The sequence below is a fragment of the Stegodyphus dumicola genome, chromosome 6, assembly GCF_044657685.1.
Source record: "Stegodyphus dumicola isolate Sdum_Otavi_A_Nest chromosome 6, ASM4465768v1".
NCBI classification, from domain to species: Eukaryota; Metazoa; Arthropoda; class Arachnida; order Araneae; family Eresidae; genus Stegodyphus; species Stegodyphus dumicola.
This window is the reverse complement of record NC_140773.1, coordinates 154,783,802-154,808,174: the sequence shown is the minus strand read 5'-3', so window position 1 is coordinate 154,808,174 and position 24,373 is coordinate 154,783,802. Positions and strand designations below refer to the sequence as shown.

General features: G+C 34.7%; 1 long non-coding RNA gene across 2 annotated transcripts in view; it reads right to left on the bottom strand.

Annotated features, from left to right (window-relative positions):
- LOC146996876 (uncharacterized) overlaps positions 1–24,373 on the bottom strand; it is a 165,258-nt gene that overhangs the window by 30,525 nt on the left and 110,360 nt on the right. Inside the window, exons 2-3 of one of the 2 annotated variants that reach the window (XR_015041747.1) lie at positions 11,810–11,955; positions 1,092–1,572 (exon numbers count right to left, since the gene is read on the bottom strand). This is a non-coding gene — a long non-coding RNA (uncharacterized LOC146996876). Of the gene's footprint in view, positions 1–1,091; positions 1,573–11,809; positions 11,956–24,373 lie in introns of those variants that run through there. The other variant, XR_015041746.1, reaches the window with a different exon arrangement.

Here is a 24,373-nt window from a genome sequence, read left to right as displayed (position 1 = left end):
AAAATCCTCCAATAATGCATTCCTTCCCTTAAGCAGATAGCCCTCGAGTGCTTTGTAATAATTAAATAAACCAAACCAAATCAAACTCAGGAAAGTTGCTTCTAGTTTCTCTAGATATGATAACCTCATGAGGAACGCAGAAGAAACACAGAAACAAACTTTACAGAACATTTTAAAGAAATTTCAGAAAGGCAAAATGTATTACATCATGATTTTCTTCTAATAACGTTTATTAGTTCATTGTTAATCTCTGTGGTAGACAAAGATTAATGCTTAGGATGATTAAAAAACAAATCCAAATTGCACTTTTCTTCACTGCTGCCAAAAAACAACAACTCTTCACAATTTTTCAGGCAATTAAAAGTAGTCTCTTATGCAATACGATAGATTCAAAAAACGTGAGTTTCATTTATTTATTTATTTTTATTTTTTAAAATCAGGTAGAGGCTAAAATACGGGGTTAGTTTCCTGCCATTTTTGACCACAACATTTCTTCACTATTGGCAAGAAATTAAGGCAATTAAATTTTTGGATTGAAATTTTGTTGTTAAATAAAGCGTGAAATAAAACTCATTCTACGAATTGAATGTGCATGAAAACAAGTTGCTGAATTTGCCACATAATTTGTTTTGTTTTTCGATTTATCTGCGTTTAGTTTTTAGAAAACTCGTTTACTTAAGAGGAAAAACTAATTTTTCAGCATATAAAGTTTCCATGCCAAAAAATTTTATTTTTAAGTTTAAAATTGAAACTAATTAAGAATTAGGAATGGCTCGAACTTTCAAAAAATGCTCGATGCATTACGAGAGAATGTGATTTAAATTTCAGTTTTTTTGAGAAATATGAGTTTGTCGCAATATTTATTTAAAAGAAGCCTGGTAATGTAATCTTTCCTTTAAGCGAATTTTTTTATCTTCATATCTACTAAAAGTTAAAAGTGGAACGATCTACTAAAAGTTATAAAAGGAAAAATATAAAGTATTGTTCATTTTTATTCATTCAAATATAAGTACTATATGTATTTATTGTTCATTCAAATATAAAGTATTGTCTAAGTTAAAATAAAGGAAAGTAGTATTTGAATTCTGATTTCAATTTATTGCAGAAGAAACAAAACAAAAGAAAGGTAAGGTTTTTAAACTCGATTTCAATACTCTAAAAACATTCGCAAATAATCAATAGTTTTTAAGAAAACTTACAATTTTCTAATTTAAACATACTGACAGAAATTCATTAGAATAGAGAACGCAAAGAAATATTCTTTCCCTTTAACATAGAGGTCTATTACAAAATGTTACATTTTGTAAAATGCTGCATTCCGCTGTGCTGCAAGGGTGGTCACAGATGACAACCACAGGGATACGACTATGAAATGAAATGGCTTCTCTGTTGTCAGGATGTGTGGCAGTGAAAGTCAAGTCAGTCCCATCACAGATTATATTTTAGATCGTTGGTAAAGACGAATCAGATGCTGTGAGAGCTGCTCTGACGATCGCTCTCTTCTCACACTGGATCCGTGATCTTCGAGTTGTGTTGGGGAATTCCAGAGTTCCAGAGTCAAACCCCCAGGTTCTGCGACTCCGAATAAAAATTTTAAAAGAAATTACAAAGTACTCACACTAATTGACTTGTTTTTACTAGTTAGAAAACATAAAGATACATATAATCACAGATTAATTTTAAAACTTAACGTATGGTCATCGCTTGTCAAACAGAATTACGTACAATGTTTTACAAAATTAAACAATTTTCTGATGGTAAATGAATTGAATTTAGACGACAGTGTTGAAAGTTGTAGTACCTTTTTCAGTAGAAGAAAACTGTAAGAGAATATTACCGAAGAGGAAAAACAAAATATGATTGGATAAAAACTAATTCAACCTTGACTCGAGTACTTACGACATATTAGATACTAACGATATATCAGATAAAAATGGCTAGAGTTTTTACGATATAACAGAATGCTTGCCATTGAAGAAAAGGGAACAGCTTATCGACATATCAACAGATTCGATGTTAAAATCTAAACTTAAGCAAGAGTAGTTTTTCATATTTTTTATTTTAGATTCACGCAGAATACCTAGAAGTTTCTCACATAGCAGTAAAACTTTCTTATGCCATTCAGAAGAACGTATTTAAGTGATAAAACTTTCTCAACGTATGTAGCAAAAAAACCAAATATAGAAACAAATTTAATGTAGAATGTGAAATGCGACCGCAGATAGAGTTAGTTCGTTTCAACAACTTCTGTAAAAATATGCAAGAATAAGCCAGTCATCAAATGTAATGCAAGGGTGGGTGACACCTGCGGCAAACGTTAATGCTATTAATGATTGAAATTTCACTAATTTTACATTAGCAGTTTTTAATAAAAAATCATATCTGGTAGTAACAATTTGAAAAATGAAACGGACACTTACAGTGAAGAGACCCCAAATGTCATTTTGAGGCTACTAGCTTTCTGGGCTAGCCCTCCTTTGTGGGAAAAAAAAATTCTTTATTCGTTTGAGTTTCGATGACCCATTTCATCATGGTAAAGCTACCAGACAGCTAAATTTATTTAAAACAATTGACAAAGCAAACAAGGATTAAATTAATATATTTTTTTTTCATGTTCCTTTGCAGTTCAACAAATCTGCTGTTAAAGTGTCTAAGATATTTAAACAGCAGATTATTGCGCTGCTGAAACTAGAGAAAGAACGATTTGTAAACAGTGACATTAAATACTGAATGGTCTGTGGAAAAATGGGAAAAGTGAAAAGGAAAGTACAGCGATAAATATACGAAAAGGAATACTATCTTGGAAATCAACATGCGTGGGTTAATGGATTAGGTAAAGGACCATAAAAAAAATGCTAAACAATCAACTTTTTAACTATTTAAAGCACTTTATCATGCTGCCGAAAATGGGCTCTAAAGATGTAAAAACAGCCTGTCTAATTGATTTCATTGCAAAGTTTTCTCCAATTTCCAGTGGCTTTTAAAACCAGTGGTTCTCAACCTTTTTTTTTCCCACAGTGCGGGCTTTTAACCACTGCTAGATTATTCCCCTCTTTACTTTCCAAAACTCAAAATATGTAAACATTTATTTAAATTTAGATATTTTTAACGATACAGGAAGAAGCAGGTGAAGTCAAGCTACCGCATTTCTCCTGAAACTAAGAAATTCACCCTGGTTTAAGAACGCCTGCTTTATACTAACTATTAAATTAATTCACTGATATGTTGTATGTACAGATGCTTATGTAGATGAACAAGCACATGTGAGATCAGATGTGTCTGAACTTTTGTTCCAGAACAACCGGAGATGATTATGACAACGATAGCTTAGTTATGCAATTTTTTCTATTTTCTGGCATTTTCCCCCCTTACTTAGCGCGGGGAGGGAGAAAAGAAAAAGATGATGTAACGTAACTACCCTTGCTTTGCCAGCCGCCTGCTTATAAAATTTTCCTCCACGTGTGATGATATTTCTCAATCTCCGATGTATCGGTTACTAACAAGAGTCGTACGTGACAACCGAGAAAAATTAATTGGCTTATAGCTGCGTGAAATTGATTTTTTATTTTTTTCGAGTAAAGTCTAAGCTCTTTTGAGCATGCAATGGGCAGAAGAATAATGGGTTATGCTTAAGACCGAATTATTGTGAAACTCATACTTCGTAGTCAAACGTAAAACACTTTAGCTCTGTAATCACATATGAAATTAATCAACTTTTTATCTGCAATTAAACATTATTAATAGCACATTTATAGTATAATTAACAGCACAACTAATTGTACGTCTTTTATAACATTTTTATTACCTGTATATGTATGTGTATGAGCGCGTGCGAAAAAAAAATTAACTGTAATTTTAAATAGTCCCTAAATTCCGTTTCATTAATTTGGCTATTTACCTTATAAGGTATTTCTCCCGTCTTCTTAGCATGCCTTCGTGGTGTAGTGGTCAGCACACTCGGCGCGTATTCGAGAGATTAGTGGTTCGAGTCCCGGCGAAGGCATTGTTCATTTTTCATGATTACTGCTTCAAAAAAATCCTAATGTCTCTACAGTGGCGACTGAATTGAAAAAGGTGGTGGGTTATGATTCTCCACCACCAGGATTTGGCGACTGGGTCCCCTAATCCTCAAGTTCCCTTTAAAAGGGGGAGTATGTAAAGAATTTCTCCCGCCTTCTTAGCATACCTTCGCGGTTCAGTGGTCAGCACACTCGGCGTGTATTCGAGAGATCCGTGGTTCGAGTCCTGGGGAAGCCATTGCTTATTTTCACGACTCCTTTTTCAAAAATATCCTAAGGACTCTGCAACTTTCTCTATTCTAAAAGCCGTAAAATGCTTATAATAAATCTTTCTGCAAGGTGAAATTTCAAAATTAACAGCTGTCATATGACTCCTGTATACTGAAGCGCCATTAAATTAGTGGTAGATAACATTATGCAAATATCGTGGAGCTTCTTCCTCATTTTTGGGAAAGTGAAGATGCTGCCTAAGATATAGCTTTAAGCAGTTGTTAAAAGTAGCGTGAAGGGTAAAATTCGTGATTTAAATAACTTCGATCGAGAATAAATAATAAGTGCTCAATATGTGGCTCAGAAATAACTTGAGAACTGTAGCTTTCTAGCTCCAAAGCATCAAGACTCTCTCTAGAGTACATAGGCAGAGGAAAAAAAAACCATAATCGGGAAAACTGCAGAGAACCAAGCAGCCTTCAACGACTGTAAACCTGAAAGTTTCAGATACATCATATTATAGATTTCATATCTTAAGCTTAGGTGACTACCACACTGAATGATGGATCCAGTCGGCCAGTGAATACACGATTTTAGTCAACAGACAACGGCGCAGCACTCGCTTCACCACATAAAATTCTGATGACGAAGAATCAGTCAGAACAATCTCAGATACTATACAATCTGATTCGTCGATTGTATGTAGCTGATCACATTGATGACGGGCTAAGAATATGGCACCAAACACTGAGCCCACGGATCAAGCGTGCCAGGCTGGAACTGTATAATTTCATGGCGGCTCACTGATAGCATGAGGTATTTTCTCTAGAAAATGTTTCTATTCTTTGGCATTCGTATTAAATAAAGTATGTAGTTCTGTTTCACATTTTCTCATTCATCTAGCTGTGAATGAAGTGTACTAACTGCTGCTATCACAGATTCCAGTTGGCTACCCCCTGATTCAAAAAGTATTCCATTGAATTCACCCCGCTGAAATGGCCACCCAGAATCTCGGAATTAAATTCCATCGAACACCTTTGGAATACTCTGGAGAAAGGTGCGCAAACACGTCATCTATCATTAGCGTCCTTATCTGATTTATGGAAAAATCTTGAAGAAATTCGGAAGGCCTTAGCTTTAAAACACTTTCGCAGACTTGTTGAATCTATACCTCGGCGTGTGACAGCTGCTATTAAGACCAAAGGGGCACCAACTCCTTACTAATCGGGTATCCTTAACTCTGCACAAGTTCGGTACTTAGCACCGTTGACGTACCTACTTACATAACGGGTAAATGAAAAGATATATAGAGCTACGGAAAATAAATTCGGAGCACCTCCGTGGAGCAGCTGCTCTGCTTCCCGCTAGCTGAAATGCATGTCGGAGAGCTCCTCGTCCATGTAGCGATGCATATGGATCGAAATTCCCACGAGAAATGACAATTTAACCCTTTAACTGTCAAGTTATTTTGTTGATTTGGGCACACAAATTGTCAAATTTTTTTATTGGAAAAATCAAATGTTTAGTACAAAATAAAATATACTTTAGTTAAAAATTGATATTTTGAAGTACATGGGTAAAATTTTTAATGTCTTGTAGCCACTGCATATTTGCTTGAGGCGACTGCCACTCAACATGGCAGTTGTAAAGTTCGCTTCTAGTGGAGCATTATTTTCTAAAAATGAAAAAAAAATTATTTTCTAAAAAATAAACAAATGAAAAAATAAATAAAAGTGAATACCTATTGATAGTTCAGTAATTCAATCTTGTCTGGAAACACTTTTCCAAGCACAAACCAACTCCACAATCACTACACTACAATCGTGTTTCCTTCCTTATCTTTTCCCCATTTTTATCCTTTCTCAAAGCCCACCAGCGGCCGAGCGGTTAAGTCGCTGAACACTGGTAGTTGGTCCGAGGTTCGAATTCCGCGAACGGGCTGGCTGCATGGGTGTTTTCGTGGTTTTCCCCATGTGTAACGTGTATACGAGCCAGTTTCCCTTAGAAAGTCCTCCACGAAGGCATCCTTCCCCTTAGGCAGATAACCCTAGTGTGCTTTGACATAATTAAATACACCAACACACTATCCTTTTTCAAACAACACACTTTGCACTGTCTTGTAGGCTCATGTTTCGCAAGAGTAGGAGGAATATGGGAAATAAAATGCCGTTCAGTAAGACGGGCAGGTTTATCTATTTAAGGTGGTCTGCCAACATTCTTTTGTCCAGAAGCTGCGTCATCATATTTATGTAAAAGCTCTTATACAACTTGAATTGGAAATTCTAAAAATGTAATATGTTTCCCAACTACATTTTTATATAACAAATATGAGTTCCAGAGTACCTTGCCTAGTAAATGTAAAAATATCTTTTTATAATATTTTTCTGACGTTTTCGGATTGTTGGATGAAAGGATATTTCCTGATCACAGCGATCTACACCACCCATAGTTAGACTGTAGTCAGAAACAATCTTCGGCTTGAGTATATCTTCATTTTTTTATTTTTGAGGCTGACCATGGAAGTATTATGAATACTGCTCATCAAACACACATCCTTCCTCTTTGGTTGAAGAATCTAAATCATCTATATGACGTTTCAAAGAACTGGACGCCATTTTACAACAAAAAGATCCCGTGCACTTTGAACCAAAAAACTTATAATCTCTAACCTTTGAAATCTTCAGTAAAGTGCTGTCATCTATTGAATAAGTGCACATTAACTTTTCCCGAGATATAGTCGGGTTTGACAAAGAGATGAGGCCGAAATAAATGTCTCCCGATATATATTCGGGTATAACAAGACGATGCACTCAAAATAAAATTACCCCGAGTAGTACTCGGGCGTGACATTTTCGAACACCAGTGCTATCTCGGGCATGACAGTTACAAGGTTAAAAGGAAAAGAATCCTTTTTGCTATCGCTCAGTAGCGTCCTTTATCGCCAGAAGGTGCCATTCCGCACGCATATTCCATTGCAAAATCTGCTTGTTTCAGTCCCATCTACTGCCCTTTCATTTGTACTGGATACTTTTTTTAACAACTTGTATGTTAGTGCTCTTTGATCTACTTATCAACTATACTTAACTTACAGTTTAACCTTTGAAGTTACCGGAGTAATCTTTTTGTTGAATAAGTAGTTTAAAATTAATTTACATACAAGTGAGACTAAGAACAGGTTTTCGTTTCGCTGTAGCTCACTGAGATGCTGTTATGCGTAGGTACGGTAAATTAACATGCTTATCTTTTTAATAATTTTCTGTCGTTGTTTCTAAATATGGATGGTTATTTAAAGATTTATTTGAAGAATTTTAATTAGGCTTAAGTACTCTAAAGCGAATTCGCCAAATGCCTAGAATCTTTTTAAAAGTTTTGATAGCAAACAGATCTCATGAATAAATTTTATAAGTATTATACATTTAATCGAGAACCAGTTATTTTATTTTTTTGATCTGTACTATCATTTCTCCCTTGCCGTTTCCCCGCCAGAATGCAAATTTAGTTCGCGTGTATTTAAACAGATATATTTACAATGTAAGACAGAGCGTATTCTGCCGCTTTGTATTTGTGGGAACACTACTATAGCTTGCCATCTGAGATAAGAGTTCTTATCTTCGACCTTGCATTATAATTGCGAATAGGTGAATTCCGCGTCGGATAAGTTTTGGACCAACTTCAATGATTTTGTAGATTCGTTCAAGTTGTGTATCTTCAATGATTGTGTAGCCTTAGGCTACTAGTTTATTTGAATTTAAATTCTACATTTAACTAATTGTCAAGTTATCTCGCCACAAGTCGTTGGCTGAGTTGTAAGCACAATGTGTGCCTTCTGTTCTTATTTAATTTTAATAAAGGAGGTCTTTTGCATTCTTCTCCCCAACCTTCAGTTGTTATATTCGCATACTGTTTTTCGTGTAACTGCTTTCAAACCAAACGTGTAATTGAATCGTTTTGACAAGTTGCAGAGACATTAGGGTTTTTTTTTTTTTTTTTTTTTTTTTAAGCAGGAGAAGTAAAAAATATGCACTCTCCTCGCAGGGACTCAAACCTGGACCTCTCACGCGTTGGGTGTGCTAAAGTTAAACCACGAAGGCATGCTAGAAGGATGGAGAAAATACTTTGTATACTCTCCCTTTTAAAGGGCGACTGGGGATTAGGAATCCCAATCGCCAAATCCTAAATGGTGACGAATTATTGTCCACTACTACCTTTTAGTTCGAGCGCTACTGTTGAGTTGCTTCTTCGAGCGTACTTTTATTTTGAAGTAGGAGGCATGAAAAAGGAGCAGAGCTCTCGAATTTTGAATCTGGACCTCTTGAATACTCGCCGGAGTGTGCTACCGTTACACCATGAAGGGATGCTGTAAGAAGTGAAAAAATATAAGGTAAGATTAAAAAGTTAAATCTTGGTAAAGGTTGAACAATTTTTTAAAAATTACCTTGAAAATCATTTGGTGTCTGCAATAATTTTCGGTAAAAAGTAATTCCATAATCTATAGCATCTTTAAGCAAGGACACAATATTTACGAGGGATCATCTCAATGTACCTCATTTCATTTTCTTTGTTTTGATATACACATATATATATATAGATGCTCCCATAAAATAACCAAGCAAATTAAAAGATTAAACGATAAAGTAAAAAAGTGAAAGAATAAATGTATGTTTAGAAAGAACGACATCTCAGACAGTTTCAACTTGTGATTTTACAATTTGCATATCAAAATACCTGAGCCATTTTCCTTTACTGAAAAGACATTGTACAAAAATTTGCTTTGAGAAGGAGCAATTTATAACACCAAATTTGGTTTGGTTTATTGAGATTACAGCAAAGCACATTAGGGCTATATGCTTAAGGGAAGGGATGCTTTCGTAGAGGACTTTCTAAGGGAAACTGGCTCGTGTACACGTTACATATGGGGAAAACCACGAAAATGCTCATGCAGCCACCCGTTCGCGGGATTCGAACCTCGGACCGAACTTCTAGTGTTCAGCGACCTTACCGCTCAGCCGATGGTGGGCCCAACACCAAATTTAACAAATTAGGTAAATCTGCTACCGAAACATTAGAGATGATTCTTACAGTATATGGCAATGTATCATTGTCAAAAACAGAAGTGTATGAGTAGTACATCCGCTTTGATTGTGGGCACAAATGCGTTGACGATGAAGCAAAGATAGGGCGCCTTTCAACTTCAAGGAATGAGGAAAATATATAGAAAATTAGTTCTTTGGCAAAAGCTGATAGACGTGTAACAAGTCAACAGTTTTCAGACATGCTTAGGATAAACAAAGAAAGCTATAGGTTAATTTTGATTTAAAATCTGAAAATGAGGAAACTTTATGCTCGATTTGTGCCTTGGATTTTATCAGAACAGCAAAAAGAAGACAGAAAAGCTTGCTTTGAAAATTTGCTGACTATTGCGAGAGAGGAAAGCAATTTTTTAACGTGTATTATAAAAGTAGATGATGGCTGTTACAATATGACCTAGAAAGAAAAAGGCAAAGGGCACAGTGGTGAAAAGCCAATCTTCTATCATAAAAACAAAGAAAAAAATTCATGGATGTTGAAATCAAAGGGAATGCTGTTGCCCTTTTCAATTACAAGGGACATTTTCCCCCATAAATTTATCTCTGAAAAGCAATAAATTAATCAGTATTTTTGCAAGGAGGTTCTTTTCTGATTAAGAAATAAGATAAGGAGAATTAGAAAGGAGCTTTTCGATTTTGGTAATAGTTTGGTTTACACGATAATGTTAGACCCCATACAACATTGCCTGCACAATATTATCTTGATAAGCATTCAACTGCAGCGATACATTTTCTACCATATTCTCCCGACTTATCGCTAGTTGATCGTTTTCTTTTTTCGGAAGCTTATGATGGCTATGAAAGGTGGGAAAACGTCTCGGATATTAAATCAAATGTTCCGCATATTTTGCCAACGGTTAGTTTCAGCGCTTATAAACAGAATTTTGATGACCTGAAGAAACGTTAGAAAAATTGTATTCAATCCCCTGGTGATCATTTTGAAAGAGAGAAATTTATTTGAAAGTTAGTAATCTTTTTCTTCTTTTTAAGAAATTGTCCGATTACTTTAGGGTGCATCATTACTTTTTAGAAGCATCAAAACAAAATTCACCGATCACCATGGAGTCTTCGTGATAAATGTGCGCTAACTGAAACACTTGCATATTAGTGTGTCTAATTTTTAAATGATACTTCTTTGTTCTTTTTTTTTAAAGTCAATACAGAGCAATACGGTAGGAGCCGCTTAATCTGATTATTTTCCACAGCTATTTTGATAACATTAAACGGTGAGAGCAACGGAATTTAACTAATTTAATACAACTTTAATTCGAAACATATAAAGAAGTACTTTCACACTATTTTAGTTAGAAAAATACAATTTGTTTTTGAACTGAATTTCCTTTAAAACGTCTTCCACGAAAGCATCCCTCTGCTTGGGCAGATAACCTTCGTGTGCTTTATCCTAATCGAATAAATCAACTTTTTAATATTTTTTGTTAATTTTATGGTATTATAGGGATCACTGATATATGTTTGTTATCACCGTAGAAGTAAGAGTTCCCATTTTTTCCATGTATAATGTTGATACTAGCCAGTTTCCCTTATAATGTCTTCCACGAAAGCATCCCTCTTCTTAGGCATATAAACGTCGTGTGCTTTACCCTAATCCAATAAACCAACTTTCCAACACTTTTCGTTAATTGCATGGTATTAGAGTAATCACTGATGTATGTTTATTATCACCATTCAAGTAAGAGTTCCCATTTTTTTTAAATTATAGGATATGTTAAAGAATCCTTAATTTTTTATTACTTTTTTTCCCTTTTAAGCACTAAAACTTTGTACGGTAATTAAAAGGTGTTTAATCTGTTAGACGAGTATAAATAATAACACACAAAAAAGTAAAATGAGTTAGCTTTTTCATGCTCATTCATTTGTAAATCTAATCTAAATAAACACTAATACTGAAAAAACAGAAATGTTTTAGAATCATGAGATCTGTTTATGCAATTTCACAATGAGCAAATGCGGGGGGAAAATGGCCAACTAATTGTATTAATTTTTTTGAAATAATATTATTTTTTTCCAAACAAAATATTTTGTTTTCTCCAGCCTTCCATATGTTTTCCCATTCTGGCTGGGAGAGTCTGGTCACTTTTAGTTTAGAAACAAGACAAAATTCACTTTGGCAAAACAAACAGCGAGTGAATCGTAAAACTGTATGCTGAATATGCTATACCATTAACAATTCGATTCCTGAAGTGATTTTTTTTAAAAAAACCAATGAAGCATCTCATCAATACTCATGGCCGATATCAGAAACACTTACATAGACGGTTGGAAAATACTTCTCTGTGATATCTATAAAAGCGATCTGCCTTTTAAAATTCGTATGTCTTTTACGTTCATCGATCACCGGCAAATAATTGCATAGCTGTTCATAAACAACTTGCTGACCGATATGTTGATAATCACTATCATAATCACTGTAAGATCGATATGCTAATATGTTTCCGAAAGGCTGAAAAATGGATATAATATATTATTACTTACTCCTGTATTCCTCTCTCCTTACTTGTACTAATTCTCTCACAATTTGAGAGAGGAATATTATGCGATGCTCTACATTTCTGACTAAAGGTAGGAACAAATTAAGCAAGAGACAGATAAGACAGGTCCGTCCGTCAGCAGAGGTCCACCTTCAATACAGAGAGGTATTAAAATAATGTAGCAAACAAAAATAGCAACACCACAATAATAATAATAATAAAATTCAAGAAAATAAAATTTTATTAGTAAATTTTAATAACATAGAATATTTATGTTATTCATTATGCTATTTAACTAAAAAGTAATAAAATTGGATTGCTACATATTGCACTGGAATAGTGTGCGCAATTTACGCATTTAATGATAACGTAGTCTATTTGCAACTACAATTAATAATGCAAAAGAAAAACACTATAAACACTTTTTCACTTATTTCATGTGTTAGAAATTAGCAAATATGAACAGAAAAGAAAGAAGAGAGAGAAAAAAAATGAAGACTAAAATAGAAAAAAAAAACAAAGTGAAAATTATTTAAGAATTATTCGAAAGGAATAGAGGGACCTTCAGTAGCATCTTGCAATGCAGAAAAAAATATTGAAGAAAATTCTTAATAGAAAGGGAAAAAGAAAATAAAAGAGAAGACAAACAATGACGATGTTTTAAAGACCTGCAGAACTGTTATACACCTATGTGACAAATACATTTCACATCCACAAGCAAGATTTTTTTTCATACTTGAAAACAAACCGTTGTCAAACATATGCTCATTCGATACATCGGAATTAGTAATGCAAGAGATGGAAAGAAAATTATGAGATCCCTTAAAGAATCATATTTTAACATATAGAAAAGAGAGGTTGAAGTGAAAAATTGAAAGAGTTTGGTGTAAAATAATAACAGAAAATTAATCTTTTCATATATATGTAAAGTATTTCTTTTCATTAAGACATCTTTGCTGAAGGCCACGAAGACCGGAAAAAAGTCAGAGTTAAAAAATATGAATGTTCAATAAAACGCAAGAACTTCAAGTATTCAAAGAAAGATTGCACTTAAGAACGTTTTAGTAAAACATTCGCTTGCATTTCGTAGCAATAATGAATGATCTGGAATGTCAACTAGATTTGGTGGAAAGCCCACTGGAGTTTCAAGCTAAATTTGATGAATTCTGAGTATTTCAGAAACAAACATTTGGCTCAGAAGGAAAGGAATCATAAATTAGTTATTTTGATAGTACGTAAGGAATTAATTGAAATTATTAGATAAAAGAGGATGAACATTTTTTAAACTGAAGTTAAGATATTAAACTATTATATCATACTTGTTGATTCCACACCTGATATAGTTCATTTCCATCATTTAACTATAATATTGGGCTATTGTTAGATAACGGTCAATGTGTGGGCCGTTTCTTTGGCTTATAGCCTATATATACGCATAACTGGCCCATCATTCGGAAACCGAAATACCGAACCAACTAAATGTTTTAGATACAAACATTAAAGAATGCAGAGATCAAAAGTATGAGAACGCAGTAAACATGTCTGGTCAAAGTTTGTAAGCCAGAATTAGATAGTATAACGCATATCATATGCCTTAACGCGTACGGCTGCTTAATATTGTCTGCAAGTTACATTTTATTTGAACTTAGCATAAATAATTTATATAGTATTTTCCCGCGTTACTTAGCCATTCGAACATTGTGGAATCTAAATTTGTCTAAAATGAGATACATTTCACTATTAAGAGATTGTATGCTAAGTGGCCAGATGCACTAAAAGTAATCCGAACTGGATATACTGAAATACGATGAAATGCGTTGGTTCACTATTCTCAAGAGGAACCATAAAATTCTTATATTCAACTCAAAGAAAAAAACATTCAAGGGGAAAAAATTGAAATTTGTTCCAATGCCCATTATTTGGGATAAAATACTAAACTGCGAGTCATTAAAATAATTCTGTAAAATACTAAAAGCATAAATTAAGAAACGCACATATGACTGGATATCTGTACTTTACCATAAAAATAAATTACTGGGATAGTAATTAACTTTCATCCTTGCAACCGGATGTCAGAACTTTATTCAGATTATTTCTATGATGATGCATACAGAACGACCCGTTAGGAACTTACCAACACGCGCAGAGGTCACAACTCAATGTGAAATAGTAGTCTCCTTATTCAGTGGATAAAATGTGAACCATGTCAGAAGTTTGCAGTCGATATTCATTTAAAGTCGATCTTAGAAGAGCACAGTAATTAAGTCACAGCGTACGTGACAATATTCAGCGAATTAGTATTTAGCAAAGTTGAAATGTATCTTTCTTTTCTTTCCATTAATTGAAAATAAAACTAAAAAATACCTACAGTCTCAAAATTTCAGTTTACAGTATAAGTCTCTGAAAAGCAGTTTATCATTAAAATATTTTTAAAAATAAATTCATAAAAACGTAAAATTATGATAAATCCAATTTCGCTTCTGTTCGTAAATAAAAATTATACCTAACATTATATCTAAATTTTGTATTGTTGAATACAGATAAAATTCTAATTAAAAAATTTCAGGTTTAAAAGCTTTGTTAATTTCTGTATTTTTCTCTATTGATCTGTAGGGTTTATATTTATTTTAACTAACATTTATTTTAAGTTTAAACTATCTTTCCTGTCAAGCCTTACTTTCCCCTGGAACTGCCAATGCCAGAATATGTAAATTTGAGTAGAACGCGCAAGGATAATTTTGATTTTTAGTACATCTAAAGAAAATGCACTGAGTCCCAAATTTCTGCGGAACTCAGTCCTATAGGCCACTTACACAGACTACTGTTGAGTACATTGCTTAAATTTAACATACACTCTTTGACTTAGGAAAAGTGAGGGTAAATGAACTATTAGTAGTCCTTAGCAAATGTTCCGTTGCGTGTACCATGAAATCTTTCCAATAATCGATTTTCAGAGCGTTGCCATTCGATAATACATAAAATATTTATTTTATCTTCCAAATATAATCAGCAGGTTATTGACTAACAAACTCAGAGGTATAAAAGCAATCTGTTGCCACTGCGAGAAACGCAAGACCTTTAACTTCTTTTCCATTCGTATCATGCGTTGGCAATTCTTAAGAGTAGCGCCATTCGACAAACCGTAAAGTCTTAATTTAATTTCAAATTTAATCAGTTGCTTAACAAACTGAGTGATTTTAAAGCAAGAAAGGTAGTTTTAAACATTTCAATCTTTATTTATTTAAATAAAATATAAAATTGGTTCAAATTAAAATGTTATTCCTTCTGTCCTGTAATAATAATAACAGTTCATGAATTTAATTCCTCCCATAATATTATTAGTAAACGAAAATAAATATAGAATGTAACATTTATTATCAAAAAACTAGATTCAATTAAACAATAAATTCAAAATATTACTTCTAATTCTTATTTGGGTGTTCAAATAGTTTCTGGATTCTGGATAGTTTCATTACTGCATTTTAAATTTACGGATATTATCCCTTGGCTGCGAAACTTTACTTTCCCTATATGAGATAAAAATTATTGAAGCTAACATTTTTCATTGCTTCTAATATAATTTAAGTGACAGTAACGTATCATTCAGCATTTTAAAAGAAAGGTTATCAAAGGCTAAATTCATCGCTTGTATGGTGCCTTCTCTTCTAAAAGGAATGTGTTTAAGTTTAGTTGTCTTCATAATCTTTGCATTTATGTCCACAGTTTTGTTTTCTCAAAAAATCAACATTAGCATACAATTCACCCTGACAGTTCTTTTCGGAAGCACGCTTACAAATTCTTGATATGGTTATTCTCTTGCACTTAAATGGCTTTGCAGCTAATTTAATTGCACCTTTCGTTTTTCTTTTGATGCATCAAGAACTGGCCAATCGCAACTCAATCTTTGCCTGAAAACTCTCTTTTTTTCATCTTACTTTTACAATGGGTTGACATTCATTGACCTGCAATAAAATAACTGATTTGGATTAGAGAATGAAATTAGAAAAGTATTTATAATTCGTAATAATTAGGTTAACCTAAAAAATTGAAAGATGAAATATAAAAACAAACGAGAAATGCCATGAAATATTGATTTTGATTGAAGGCTTCGTAATTTTGGCTACAATATAGCTTACAGCTGCATTCGAAATTAATTCCCTTTTAAATATTCACTTGCTACTAATATTATGAGACAGAGGGAATATTATTTTACAATATTAGGCAAGACAAAAAACTTGTGTTTGGCTTGTTTTATGTTTTATCTTGGCGTATTTCTCTTCTCGCTTTTGAATTTTTGCTACCAACCGGTATTATTTTATATTATAGCCAATAATGATTACTAAGAATGTATGCAACTTTGTTGTACTTAATGGAGGATGTTTCTAACGCCATATTCTTTTTAAGCAATATGCCGAATTATTTACCTTTTAGGGTTTATATTTATTTTAACTAACATTTATTTTAAGTTTAAACTATCTTTCCTGTCAAGCCTTACTTTCCCCTGGAACTGCCAATGCCAGAATATGTAAATTTGAGTAGAACGCGCAAGGATTCAAATTATCAGCGGAAGTATTCTGATTTTAATAGAAGGAAACAAGTTCGGTGTGAGAGATTCTCTTACTTAGCGAGCGCGGAGGTAGTTAGCGAGAATTGAAGAACCCCGCGTTGCGGCCTATGTGCTTGGCGGGAAGGAGTGGTCATCGTCCAAGTGAGCTTCAAGTCTGCTGAATTAGCAGCGGTATTGTAAAACGCGGTGAGTTAGTTATTTTAGAGAGCCTCGTAGTTAGAATCTTGTCTTTATTTTCTTTTCAGGTTATTATTTTTATTTGACTGCCAAGTTGGCACCGTCTGTAAGCGTCAAGAGAACGCAATTGTAATTTATTATGTTGAATAAAAAGGGACTTAAACCCTTCACAAGCTTCTATCTTTTATACAAGTTTTCACAGTCACCTCTTGGTTGCGTGCAAGTTGGAGGCGCGCAACGTTATATTGGCGCCCGAACACTTATCGAACTGAAATGGCCGAAAACTGGATGGAAGCCGCTGGACAACACCAAGAAATGACAACGCAGTTAGAAGGATTTGGATACCTGGTCCAGACTTTGAGAGCATCAATCAAGCCAAACGTCTATTTCGACGGAAAAAATTCGGTGTCCGTATTTTTAGAAGGTATAGAAAACCACTTTCAGCTCTACCCTGTGCCTGAAAGACAAAAAGTTGCCATCGCCACATCAGCACTAAGAGGACAGGCCGCGCTATGGTGGAAAAATATAGGCAAATTTCTTCTAGGTGAATTTGGAAGCCCGACGTATACATTTGAAAATTTCAAAAAATCGTTAGTAAAGGCCTTCCCCATAGTGAAAGATCGCGCACGGCTGGAAGCCGAGCTATATAGTTTCTATCAACGGGATACAGCACAATTGACGGACTTTATTTTACGGAAAATCAAGCTAACGGATATGCTGTATGGCAAGAAACCCGATGCGGAGATTATTGAAATAATATTACCAAGATTGTTACCCGCTGTCCAAGACTACTTTGAAATTAGAAACCCAAGCACATTGCAGGAACTTTTCGAATTGGCGGTGAAGTTTCAAAATCGCAGAATAGCGGAAAAAGCGAGAGGGGAAACATATTCTCAAAGTACCCGAAGGAAGGAGGAAACCAGAAATGGAAATCGCTCATATGGGGGAAAGAACTATCAAGCTAACGCATCGAAACTCGAAGGTCAAGGCCCAAAAAGAAAATTTGAAAATAAGCATCCGCGTACCCAGAAGACACAGATTGAAAGGAAAGCTTTAAACGACTAGAGGGGCCTGTGAAAGGGAGGGTCCAGACCCCGGAAGTTTTAAAAAAAACCCTCAAATAGACATTTAAATACAGTCATCGTAAAAAACTCACAGCTACCAATTATACAAGTCCTGGTTGGCGATGTACCAGTAGAAGCCCTCATCGATACAGGAGCAGAAGGAAATTTCATGAGTGAAAAGTTCTTCAAAAAGAATTTTTATAGGATACGACTCTTTAAAACCAGAAATACGGAAATTATAGCGGCGCAAGGAAAAACATGTCACTGCATCGGGAAAGTATCATTAAACGTACAGGTAAAAGAGGAAAATCTCAAAGTATTAATTTTTGTGGTGAAACACCTGCAACACTCTCTTATTTTAGGTATGGTCTTTTTAAGGGCCGCGAGGGCCAAATTGAATTTTCAAGATAGTTCCGTGGTGCTGGAGATGGACCAGAGGGTGGTGGAACCTGTGGAGACACCTGAATTGGACCTTAGCCATTTGAATGACCAGGAAAGTAAAGCAATACAGCAAGTGGTGAGTAATTTTTCTCATTTGTTTTCAGAAAAACCAGGAAACTGTCAAATCGTGACTCACAAGATTCAATTAAATGCCGAAAAAACTTGTAGGACTAAACCGTATTGCTATGATAAACAAAAAGACTTAATCATCGAAGAACATATTCAGGAGATGTTAAAGAATAAAATAATAACGCCCATAAATAGTGAGTACGCGAGTCCAGTCGTACTATGTAGGAAAAAGAACGAGTTTCCTCCTTCGGATAAAAGGGCTTGGAGGTTTGCTATCGATTACAGAAAACTAAATAGCATTACTAAATTTCCAGTTTATCCTTTGCCGGTTATAGACGAGATCATTAGACAGATCAAATCGACAAGATATATGTCTACTTTGGACTTAACGTCTGGCTACTATCAAATAGCTATGAGACCCGAAGATATACACAAAACCGCGTTTATAACAAAATCGGGCACTTATGCATTTTTACGCATGGCCTTTGGGTTGTGTGGGGCCCCATCAACATTCCAGAGAGGAGAGCTATGGACATTGTTCTAAAGCCTGTCCTAAGAAAATCAACTTTAATTTATCTAGATGATATAATTATAACGAGTAGTACGTTGGAACAACACATTAATGACCTCGAACAAGTTTTTAAATTATTAAAAGAGGCCGGTCTTACAATTAACGCCTCAAAATGCAAGTTCGCAACTAAAGAACTTAAATATCTCGGTTATAAAATTTCGCAAAAGGGTATAGAAACGCAAGATTCAAAAATAAAAGCTATTAAGAATTTCCCACCGCCCAACACCGCCAAGAAACTTTCGTCTTTCCTTGGATTATGTTCTTACTATCGATCTTTCATAAAAGATTTCGCTAATATTGTTGAACCACTCTTAGTAATTAAAAGAAAAAAGAGTAAATTTACGTGGACAGCGGAAGCTAACACAGCTTTTGAAAGATTAAAAGAAGCGCTTATTAATGCCCCTGTTTTAAAATTCCTTGAGGGGGACGAAAACCTGGAAATTGCGGCAGATGCGTCAGACTATGCGGTGGGTGCGGTTCTTATGCAAAATAACCATCCGCTGGCATTTTTTAGTAAAACATTGAATCAGACACAAAGGAATTATACAGCTACAGAAAGAGAAACATTAGCCGTATTAATGGCTGTACACAAATTTCGAGTTTATTTCGGCAAATCGCCAGTAACAGTCTTTCGGATCATGCGGCTGTTGGTAGACTTTACACGGGAAAAACCTAACGCCCAGGTTAATAAGATGGGCTTTAAAACTCCAAGAATATAATATCACAATAAAATATAAACCGGGTAAGGAAAACAATGTAGCTGACGCACTTTCTCGTATAAAACTGGACGACGAAGGAAATGAACTTAAATGCGCTGTGTTGACTTCAAAAATTTTAGATTCTAGAGATACGGTTATTACTGAACTGAAAGCTGATCCTGAATTTGGAAATGTCTATGCTTATTTGAAAGACCCCGAAAGCTTTGAGCACACAGATATCGATGCGATAAGAAATAGAGCAAAAATGTATGAAATAATAGATAATTTATTATTCTATACGAAAACAACAAACGAAAATCTTGAGTATAAGTCAGTCATCCCAGCCTCGCTTCGATTAAGCATTTTGAGGAAGTTGCACGAAAAAAAAACAGCGGGCCACCTCGGGGTCAGAAAGACTATAAAAAGGGTACGCGAGGCGGTATATTTCCCGCAATTATACAAAATAGTAACGACGTATGTCAGGTCCTGCAATCAATGTCAGTTAATAAATGATATTAATTACAGCCCGGCCGGGTACTTAAATAGCATTCGCGCTACATTTCCGAACGAAATTTTAGGCATAGATCTCCTTGGTCCCTTCCCCCAGAGCGAGTTAAATAAAAATCGTTTTCTTTTAGTAATAGTAGATCATTTTTCAAAATGGATAGAAATTGTTCCTCTTAAACGCGCGTCAGACAAAACAGTCGCAGATGCATTCTTACACAGATACATTTTAAAATACGGTGCACCGATAAAAGTTATTAGCGATAACGGAAAACAATTCATTAGTCAAATATTTGAAAACATATGCAATGGACTTGGCATACGCCATATCAAAATGGTTCCGTATAGATCACAGGCTAACATAGCAGAAAGAGTTAATAAAAACATAGTAAAAATAATTCGCAGTTATTACGTGAGCACACATCACAAGCGCTGGGATGGCTACATAAATGAATTAGCTTATGCTTTAAGAACGGCACATCATGATACTACGAGAAAAACTCCAGCAGAATTATTTTAGGCAGAAAGTTAATTACGCCTTTAGATAAATTATTCTTTGTGCAACAAAGAGAGCAGGAGTTTAAACAACAAGATGTGCAAAAGTTGATTGATCAGGCGCTTAAAACCTCGGATACGGCAAGAAATAGACAAAAGTTATATTATGATAGAAAACGCCGTGAAGCAGATTTTAAAGTTGGGGATAAAGTATTGAAGCGGAAATTTTCTTTATCAAGTGCCCCAGACAATTTTATGGCAAAGCTAGCTCCAAAGTTTGAAGGCCCCTATGTAATTCAGGAAATCAAAGGGGTAGTATTATATCTTAAGAACGACAGAGGGGAAATCTGTAAAGCAAGTCCCGACGAGGTGAAAAAATACTATAATCCAAATGATTTTGAAATCCTTAAAAGTTTCTTGCAGGACTCAAGTCTAAACGAAATAGAAGGGCCAGAGACTGCAACAACTCTTCCACCACCCAAGAAAGGGAGAACTGAAGAGAGACCTAGCACTTCTACAACCCGGACGTCGGTATCAAAAAGAAAAAATGATTTTCAAACTCCGGCGTTTAAGAAAAGCAAAAATACAGATGAACCGGGTAAAGAAACCGTGGTAAAGACGAAAACACCACCTACAAAGGATGGCAGGAGAAATTACACATCAAGGAGAACGCGCACACGGCCACAGAGTCAGGTGCCAGCAAGGCCGCCGTTCCGGAAACTGAAACGCCAGCAGGAGGCACAAAAATACGAGGAACAGAAGAAATTCAAGAAGGACTCCAGACCGGAGGACGTCAAGACCAGCCGTCCCAGGCAGAAACGCAAAGGCCAACAACCAGACGATTACTCCGTCAAGAGGCCAGCATGTAGAGGACGCAAAAGAAAGAGCAACTTGGACGACACTCGGAGATCAATAAGGAGAAGATTGACATCCATGAAACCTCTAACTTGGGATCAATTTTGCCAAAAACGGATGACGGAGTTTCAAGCATCGAAAACTCAAAGATAAGTTAAAACCTTCTATAAATTTTTTTTCTCTTTTGTTCCGAAATGTTATGCATAAGTACGAAGTTCTATGTTTTGACGAAAGTCAATATGTCTCGGTTGAGACTTAGTTTTGTTTTACTTTATTTAGCTAAGGCAAAAGTATTATTTTCTTTAAGTGTAAAAGCTAAAAACAAGCATTTTCTGTTGGTCGAAAGACTAATTCTGTTGTTAAAGCCAAAATTTGGCCGAAGACAAAAATAACTTCGTATTCTTGTATTAATAAGAATTTTACTTTCAGTGCCGCCAGCTTGGCGAAGAATGAGTAAAGTAAAAATTTAGTTTCTCCTATTCATTTTATGGTAAATTGTAAAAAGCATATGTATTAAACTTTTGTAAATGTATGTAAATACTTGCATGTTATGTAAAAGTAGAATTTAGTCTAGAAGCATAAAATTGTAGATGCTAAAAGTGAATGCTTAAAAGCAAGGAAGTCAAAATTTAAGTATTAAACTGTAAAGTCATGCTTTAGAGCGAAAGCCTGCATGTTTAAAGATGAATGAGGGGGAAGTTAGAATGAATGTGTTTTGTAGGGTTCTCCACCTACATTTGAATTTTTAAGAATATTAAAGTAGCTCATTGAGTTGTAGAATGTCGAGTAAGGTGTGTCTATTTGGTTGTTGAATTCTAACAAATCATGGTGGTTAGGGGAAGTGTTGTAAGACTAAAACACGAATATTCCCGTTTGACACCACACACGGTGGAGAGCCAGGGTAAAGTTAAATTAATGCTTGAGAAATTGAATGAATGTGAAGTAAGCAATAACTAAGAAAAACGAATCGTTAAAAACAAAAATTTATTGTGTCAAGAAAGTGTAAATTATAATGTATGTAGAAAGATACTGATACTTATTCCTTCCAGATGCTGGAAGGAAAGACCAAGATTGATTGATGAAGTCCAGGAAAAGTTGCTGTAAGAAGAAAGCTTTGTAACGAGTAACAGAATTTTAATATATAATTGTTACATAAGATTTTTTTTTTTTTGGGTAAACGAGGTTCTCGCCAGTTAGTTCAGAATTAGATAAACTTACAACAGGTCGTTTGTAGGACCTGCTTCCAAGTTTTCCAAATTCTGGCAGCGGCAAATGTAGGGTTTATATTTATTTTAACTAACATTTATTTTAAGTTTAAACTATCTTTCCTGTCAAGCCTTACTTTCCCCTGGAACTGCCAATGCCAGAATATTCAAGGATTCAAATTATCAGCGCAAGGATTCAAATTATCAGCGGAAGTATTCTGATTTAAATAGAAGGAAACAAGTTCAGTGTGAGAGATTCTCTTACTTAGCGAGCGCGGAGGTAGTTAGCGAGAACTGAAGAACCCCGCGTTGCGGCCTATGTGCTTGGCGGGAAGTAGTTGCAATTGTTCCAGTGAGCTTCAAGTCTGCTGAATTAGCAGCGGTATTGTAAAACGCGGTGAGTTAGTTATTTTAGAGAGCCTCGTAGTTAGAATCTTGTCTTTATTTTCTTTTCAGGTTATTATTTTTATTTGACTGCCAAGTTGGCACCGTCTGTAAGCGTCAAGAGAACGCAATTGTAATTTATTACGTTGAATAAAAAGGGACTTAAACCCTTCACAAGCTTCTATCTTTTATACAAGTTTTCACAGTCACCTCTTGGTTGCGTGCAAGTTGGAGGCGCGCAACGTTATAGATCATAAAATTATAAATACAAAAACATAAAAAATATTTTAAAAAGAATACTATCATTTCAAAAAAAAAAAAAAAAAAAAAAAAAAACATATATAGAGGCTTGCAGTCCATAAGATACAACAATACTTCCTTATAACCATAAATGCTGTTTTGAAAACACGCGACAGGGTATACAAGAAACATAATCGCACAGTTGCAATCGCTTAAAATTAATTATCATAAAAATACTTTTTTTCTTAACTACTTCAAATAAAATGATTTATAAAGTTATTAATTTAACTTTGTATTGAGCAAAGTACATTGATAGTAGTAGAAGAGAAATGAAAGAATTTCTGTATTGTTGATTAGCAACAGCACATACTTACTTTAGATAGGATTTTATTGCAAGTTGAAAAAAAAACCTCTTAAAAAGAATATTTTTAGCCAAAGTCTTAATAACTTAACGTTTGCTTTAAATATAGAAACACTGAGTATTATAATTACAAATGTTGATGTTTCTCCTTGGTAACTAAATTTATTTTCATAGAAAATGCTTTGAAAAATCGTATTTTCGACATGAAAGTAAGCAAAATATGCTATAAGTTTCAAATTTGAAATTTTTACTAAAAATTGGAAATTTAATCCTTATACTGAATAATATGCCGTTGCATCCCTACTGGAACACAAAACTGAAATACTGTCTGATTGTTTGCTACTTGGGCGCTAAAATACTAGGTGACGGCTTGATTCAAAATATCACTCGACGAAAAGGTTGCATTAGGATGCAGATCATCAGATCCCACATTGCAGCACGAAAAGATGGTAAAAAAGGGAAACAAGACCTACTTCGATTATCGATGGATTTTTAAACAGTAAATGACTCACGCCTTTTCTATCAGATTGCGAAGTGCACGTAAAATACCGAAATGATATGATGTTCATGGGAATATAAACAAACTTTTTGATTGTAACGAGAGATTGAAAACGTCTGACAGAAATTAATAGCCAAATAAAATATTCAGTGACTAAATATTGCAATCACCAATATATTCAAAAATCATTCAAAGGTTATTATGATTTTTTTTTCGAAATATCGGAACTGTGACATGTTTGTTGGCAATTAATTTCGGCAAGGAACGAGAGAAGTATCTGCCTTAATAACAATGCATTCAGAGAAGACTTTTCGAGGGTAACTGGTTTGATTCCGTGTTGAGAACGGAGAATCAGAGCTAACAGTTCATTTGCTGTGAACTTAACCCGAGTCGAAATGCGCGTATTCAACGATCTTATCCATTGGACACTGGAGAGTT